The sequence below is a fragment of the Perognathus longimembris genome, chromosome 2, assembly GCF_023159225.1.
Source record: "Perognathus longimembris pacificus isolate PPM17 chromosome 2, ASM2315922v1, whole genome shotgun sequence".
NCBI classification, from domain to species: domain Eukaryota; kingdom Metazoa; phylum Chordata; class Mammalia; order Rodentia; family Heteromyidae; genus Perognathus; species Perognathus longimembris.
In genome coordinates this window covers 8,494,614-8,501,327 of record NC_063162.1, presented here as the reverse complement: position 1 = coordinate 8,501,327, position 6,714 = coordinate 8,494,614, and positions in this window count along the sequence as shown.

Genomic DNA, 6,714 nt, shown 5'->3' with positions numbered 1-6,714 from the left:
ATAAGAATTTCCAAAGAAGCCATAGGGAATTGTGCTGGTGTCATGGGACAGTGTTCCCAAGTCATGTACACTTTGAGTAAGGGAGAGAGGGAGGGGGGAAGAGAAGGAAGGGAGGGAAGAGTAGGGGAGGGAAGGGGAAAGCAGAAAAGGAAGGAAAGGAAAGAAGGAGGGAGGGAGGGAAGGAAGGAAGGAAGGAAGGAAGGAAAGAAGGAAGAAAGGAAAGGAAGAAGGGATGAAAAAAGGAAATTAGTTGAAGTTGGATTTCTATGGTAGCATCAGTGGCCCAAGGAAGGGACACTTGGAGATGACAGGGTGGGCATGAGTAGGGTTGGAGAACAGTAGGCTTATTCCCTGTAAGACAGAAGAATTAGAGCCAATGAGAGAGAGAGAGGGAGGGGGAGAGAGAGAGAGAAAGAGAGACAAAGAGATCAGTTACTCTTAAGCTTTCCTAATAGGGAAATGGGCTTTCTAGAGAGGTAGGGAGTTTTCTGCTGGAGATATGTAGCTGAGACCAAACACACACAGGGCAGTTCACCAAAGAAGTCAAACTCTGAGGAACATGTTAGAGTGGCTAACTCCTGAGATCTTGTGTTTCACACTGACTCTTAGACATGGAGCAGTGATATTAATAGAATACCCAAAAGAAGCTCAAACTGTTTGGGAACAAAATAACGGGTCAACGTTCAGAAGTTCCCAGGAGGGAGGAGCTGTAGCAGTCACACCAAAACGCACACCACGACCATGCTTTCCTCCCCAAGCCCCACAGGGAGCAACAGTGGGGAGAAGAAGTTCAATCATGGGCATTTCTCCTCATTATCTAGGAAATCACTTGAGCAGATCTTCTAATGAGCCTGTGTTTGCAGCTCTGTGCTGTTTGCCGCAGGTAACTCTCTAGACTCAATGCGATGAACAGAAAAGTTTCTCGGTCCCAAACTGTGCTTTGTCATCGTTGGCTGGAATGCTGCCACACGGTGACACGAGTGAGAGGATGGGAGAAGACAGAGCATGCGGCATAAGGACATTTGGGGCTATTTCATGGTGCTGTCACTCAGAGAGATTCAGCACAGCCTCAGAGTAAACAAGAAGAATCCTCGCAGCTAAGAGACTGGCTTTGTCACCTGACTTTGCACAGAAAGATCTGTGTGTGTGTGTGTGTGTGTGTGTGTGTGGGTGTGTGTGTGTGTTTGTGTTGGAAACGGGAATTTTAACATTTAAAATAAAGACATTCACATTGACATTTTTTAATGAAGTGAAGCAAAATAAATGTTCCAAAAATATCACTTAGAAGTGACTTTGGAAAAAATAATAATAATCCCTCCTCCTACTTCTTGTTCTTGGCATACTGTATTCTATGGGCCTTAGTGACCACTACTTTATACAGGCTGTTCCAGGTAGCCATTTGTAAAATCAAATTATCAGATGAATGTGGAAATACTATACAACGTTCTTACTCTAAAGAAAAGGAAGGCATTCCCCACTGGTAATTGTTAAAAACCACAGTATTATCCAAATAGAGTTCCCTTGTGAAGTTCCCTAATACATCTTCTGGGAGCTTGTCAATATTTGCCATGTAGTTTGCTCATTCTTTTGCTCTGAAATCACTGTAACTATATAAGTCTATGAGGGCAAAATACAGCTAAGGGTACTTTGGAAAAGTCTAGAGAGGAACTAAAAAAGAAACAGGCTCATCAGCTCCCTGGAAGGATTCATCTTGTATTTATTATTCTCTGAGCCATGGTAGGAAGTTCTTTTTTTCCCCTATCTCATCCAAACAAGACAAAGCTGTTGGCTTTTCGAGGCAAAAGCTGTCATCTGTCATCTGAGGAGTTTTTGTAAATGTTTAGTTAATTAGTTGTCAAGAACATCAGGTGGAAATAAACACAAGTAACTTCATACGGGGCTTCTAATTATAAGAAGAGGAATGTGGGTAAGAGACAAAAATATACCTAGAGATTTAAGTTCTTAGTCTGCTTCTATGGCCTAAATTCTCTCCTGGTTATAAGCTACTATTCTTATATTTTGACAGTATAATCATTTTAATTGTGTGCATTCATCTTGATCTAATAAAGCAACTGGAATATGTGTCATCCCCAGAGTCTTGAGTCTTAGGCTAAACACACGGAAAATGGTATCTGTGTAGCCAGAAAGGACCATAGAACAATTGGAATTGGAGAGGGCTTTTCCATTGGTGCAAAGGGATGTCTATGGCCAGTGGGCCTACCCCCACTTCTAATGCTTCTATTGGCCATATCTTTCTAAGATCCTGTTCATCAGAATAACCCTAGCAGTCATCTCTGCCCACATACCCAGCCTTCCAGCCCAGCTCTAGATCATGCGGGCTGTCAACTTGTTATATCGTTGTGTGTTGGGTGTGTGGCCTCTGGTCAGCATCTGTGCTGGTCTTGGATCTACTTCCTAAGGGAGTGGGTAGGTCATTGAGGGTCACTGTCAGTGTTTTATAATCTGGGGCAGGAACTTGCAATGGATGGAGAGAAGTGTGTTCAAAGGATGGGAGCAAGTCTGAACAAGTGCCACAAAGCAATGAAAGTAGTCAATGTTGATTATACTTAAGCTGGAATGTATGGTGACAAGGAATTGTTTGTAGTTTCACCTACAAATGCTTAAATTTGATCTCCTTAAAACAAGTTAATGTCTGATTCGACCTTGGGGCTGCATCTGTGGTTGTCAAGGCTGGTTTGAAGAGCGTTGTAGGATTTTGCCAACGATTTCCCTCCTGTCCCAGCTCTGAGACCTGAGACCTGTGGTCAATGGCCTATCTGCCCTGAGTCTGAAGCTATAGAGGAAGCAGAAAAGATGTAAAAAAAAAAAACTGGCTTTGTATTTTGTACAAAGATTTTTAAGATAGACTGTGCAGCAATTAATTTGGTTTCAGCAACTTTGATTTTCAGAATGAATCTTGATTTAATCAGCCTCCTAGGAGACCCCAAGTGCTGTGTCTGTGTCTGCGGATGCTCACTGAAGATGTCATGGAAGCAGCTGGCAATGTCTGAATCTGAGTTTGTGGAAGGAGAAATAGATTCAAGTTAACTGTTTATGAAGCTATGGTAGCTACAGTCCTGATTGAAGAAGAGTTAACTTTTGTTCCCTAAGAAGTATGCACACACACACACACACACACACACACACACACTCTACACTAGTAGTACTAACAACAAGCAGCAGCAACAAATTCTTAACATTTGTAGGTGAGGAAATTGTTTGGTCTGGTTGAACTTTCCTTTTCCCCAGAATGGTGGGAAGCTCCCAGACTGTGATTTGGAATGTCTACTTCTTCCCTTGGGCTTTTGGATGGGCTGTTCCCTGTAGTCCCTCGATTGCTTGAGTCTGACCTCAAACACTGTGCATTCATCAGCCACTTCACTTCTTTGGAGATGCTTTTCCTGTTCCACGGGCCCTGCAGGATTCTCCTTGCTGCGGGAAGGGGCTAGCGGCAGAGGCTGCTATTGCTTTTGCAGAACGATACATTAACATCTGTCTTTTCTTTGGCAGTCAGAATCTTGCTGTAAGCCGTTCCAGCGGAGGGAGAATTTATTAAATCAACTTTATTGAAGTATAATTTACACCAATAAAATGCGGATTTTTAAGCACACAGTTTGATGAGTTTTGACAAATGTGTACATCTGTCTAACTGCCACCCGGCTCAAAACTATTTTAATCTCCCCAGAAAGTCATTTATACTTCCTAACCCTCAGGCAACCACAGATGCAATTTCTATCACCAATGATGAGCTTTGCTGGCTCCAAAATTTCATAAAAATGCAATTAATGGCATATGTTCTTTATATCAAATATCTTGTACTCATAAGTCTGTGAGGGAAATCGACACAGTTATAAGTAACTTATTTAGTACCAGTCTTCTCTTGCTTTACTTCTTATGGGTGTGTGGGTCCTCCTACATGAATAGATCACAATTTTTCATTCACCATTGGGTGGGCATTCAGAACTTTCACATTTTCTGGTTCTGTTTAAAAAGCTTCTATGAATATTTGTTTTTAGGGTAGATGTTGACTTGTGTCTTTATTTTTCTTGGGTAGGGTGTCATTGTTAGATCAAAAGATAACTCACTACAAATTTGACTATGAAATGCTTCTGAAAATTATGCAAATGATTGGTACCACTTTGTGTTCCAGTTTTATTTCCCAGTGTATGGGGATTCTAGTTGCACCTTGTCTTTGCAGCACTGGTGTTGATTATCTTAGATTTTAGCTCTTCTACGGGGTGGCTTTCAGGATCTCATTGTGGTGGTAATTTGTTTTCCCTGATGACTAAAGATACTTGGCGTCTTTTCATGCATATGTTGGCTGTTCCTCTGTGTGTGTGTGTGTGTGTGTGCATGCGCGCGCGCGTGTGTGTGTGTGTGTGTGTGTGTGTAACATTTGTCCATCTTAAATTAGATTGCTACTCCATTTCTCCGAGTTCTTTATATATTTTGGTTGCATAGCTCCTTTCTGTTTCTGTGACTACTTTCAGTCATTTGACCCTTTCATTCTCTAAAGAAGGTTTCTCACAAAGTGAAAGTTTTTAACTTTGATATAGTGGAACTGGGTCCACTTTCCCCTTTATAATTCATGTTTTTTTTTTTATGTCGTTTATAAAATGTCCCTTCCTCCTGGCCCTCTTCACTGCTGACGTATCAACCATCTTCTGCCAGGTGATTCTTTGCTTCTGAGCAGACTCCGCCTCTTCGCTGTCAGAAACCGCACTGAAGCGCCCGCCTGGTGTGTGATTAAAATTTCCTGCCAAACTTGCCTCACCAGCAGTGCATTTTCCTTCATGCTAAGCCTGTGTCCAGAAATTTCTCTGTGACCTGTGGTTACTGTAGGAAATTCACCCTTTCCTGGACCTCTCCTTCTCACTTCCTCCGTCAAGCCCTTTCGCCTCAGCACCAGCAGGACATACGTCCCCCTTCCTAATGACAGACCCTCCCTCCTCCGACATGCTAGCTTCCTCATTACCATCCTCCTGCCAAAGGCAGAGCAGCAGCCCGCAAGCACCTTCCGCATTTCTTCGTAAAAGCTCGTCCTCCCCGGTCTTTCCCACTTAGTCCTTTTCCTTTTTCTCCTCCCAGCCCTTCTTATCAAACACAGCGGCTAGATTGTCCTCTTTGATTTTCCTTCCAGGCATTCACTCTCCCTATTTCTCAGACAATTGTCTGTTTCCAGAATGTCACCTTCAAGAGCGACTCGTGCCCTTTCCCATCTCTCCCTTAACTATTATTCATTAACGGAGGTGTCACCGCTCCTGATGGGAACCTGGGCTTTGTCTGGCCTATGACCCACAGTGGTTCTGTAGCGGTGTCCATCCTTTCCACAACTCGTGAAATAAACATTGTGGGGCATCAGGGTGAAGAGGTTTTTTTTTCTTTGTTGCTGTTTTAGTTTTCTTTTCCTTTTGTTTGTTCCTGGACCTGCCTTTGGAAGGAGAAGGGGGTTTACAGAAATGGAGGGACAAGGGTGAACAAAGGCAACTGGATGCTGTGTACAAAAAGAACTATACTGCTTGTGGGCGGAATGGGAGGGAAACTGAAAGACAGTGAGGGAAGGGGTGACATCATCCAAAAAGAAATGTACTCTTTACCTGACTTATGCAACGGGACCCCTCTGTACATCACCTTTGTAATCACAATAAAAAATGCATGAAAAAATAAATAGCTATGAAGTAAAAAATGAAATACTTCTAAAACTTCGATTCAAATAAACAGAAAAGCTTATAAGAAAAAGAACCCCATTGTGGATAGAAACCTGGAGGAATCACCTATCTACGCGGGAGTAGCAGAGGCTTGACTCAAGGCCTCCGCGCCAAGACATCTGGTCCAATCTTCCAGGTCCCCATGTGCCCAAGGGTCCCAGGGCTGCTGCAACGAACTCACGAGCTCGGTGCCTTAAAACAACAGAAGTGTGTTTGCTTACAGTTCTGGAGTCCAGAAACCCCGAGCCCAAGATGTCAGGAGGAGTATGCAGTGGGAACTTCACTGTAGGCCTCTCTCCTTGCTGCCTCCCTCGCCTCGGAGGCCCCCGGCTTGTCCACGCAGCCTAACCTCTGCCTCTGTCTTCCTGGTTTGTCTCCTTTTCTAAGTACCATTGTCTATAAGAGAAAGGGGGACCAGACGTGTGCACTGTAGCCAGGTTACCATGGTCATGCAAGGGCAGATGTGTTGGAACACTTCCCTCTAGCAAAGTCCAAAGAAATTCCTTGACAGAGAGAGAGAGAGAGAGAATTACTGGAGGCTGGTGTAGCCAGGCAAGCGCTCTACCGTTGAGCTACATCTCTAGCCTTTTTAATTTTATTCTGGGACAGAATAGACTTTGTTGACCTTGAATTTGTGATTCTACTGCTTCAGCCTCCTGAGTAGCTGGGGTTAGAAGTGTGCACCACCACACATGGCAGAGATTACTCAATTTTAGAGTATTTTGAGGATAACAGATGGAGTTGTTGAAGTGAAAAATCACGTTACATAGTAGACTACACATACACACACATGAACAGACACACACACGCACACACACTTGCCAACATGCTTTCCCACAATCATTTGTGCTCACACACATACACAAACTTTCAAACCACACACAGCCACATTCCCATGAGTGCACCCTGCATTCTCATACACACATGCACATACTTGCCAACACACATTCACATACAACTATATACACATGCACACACAAAGACACACGTGCACACACAGTCAAGC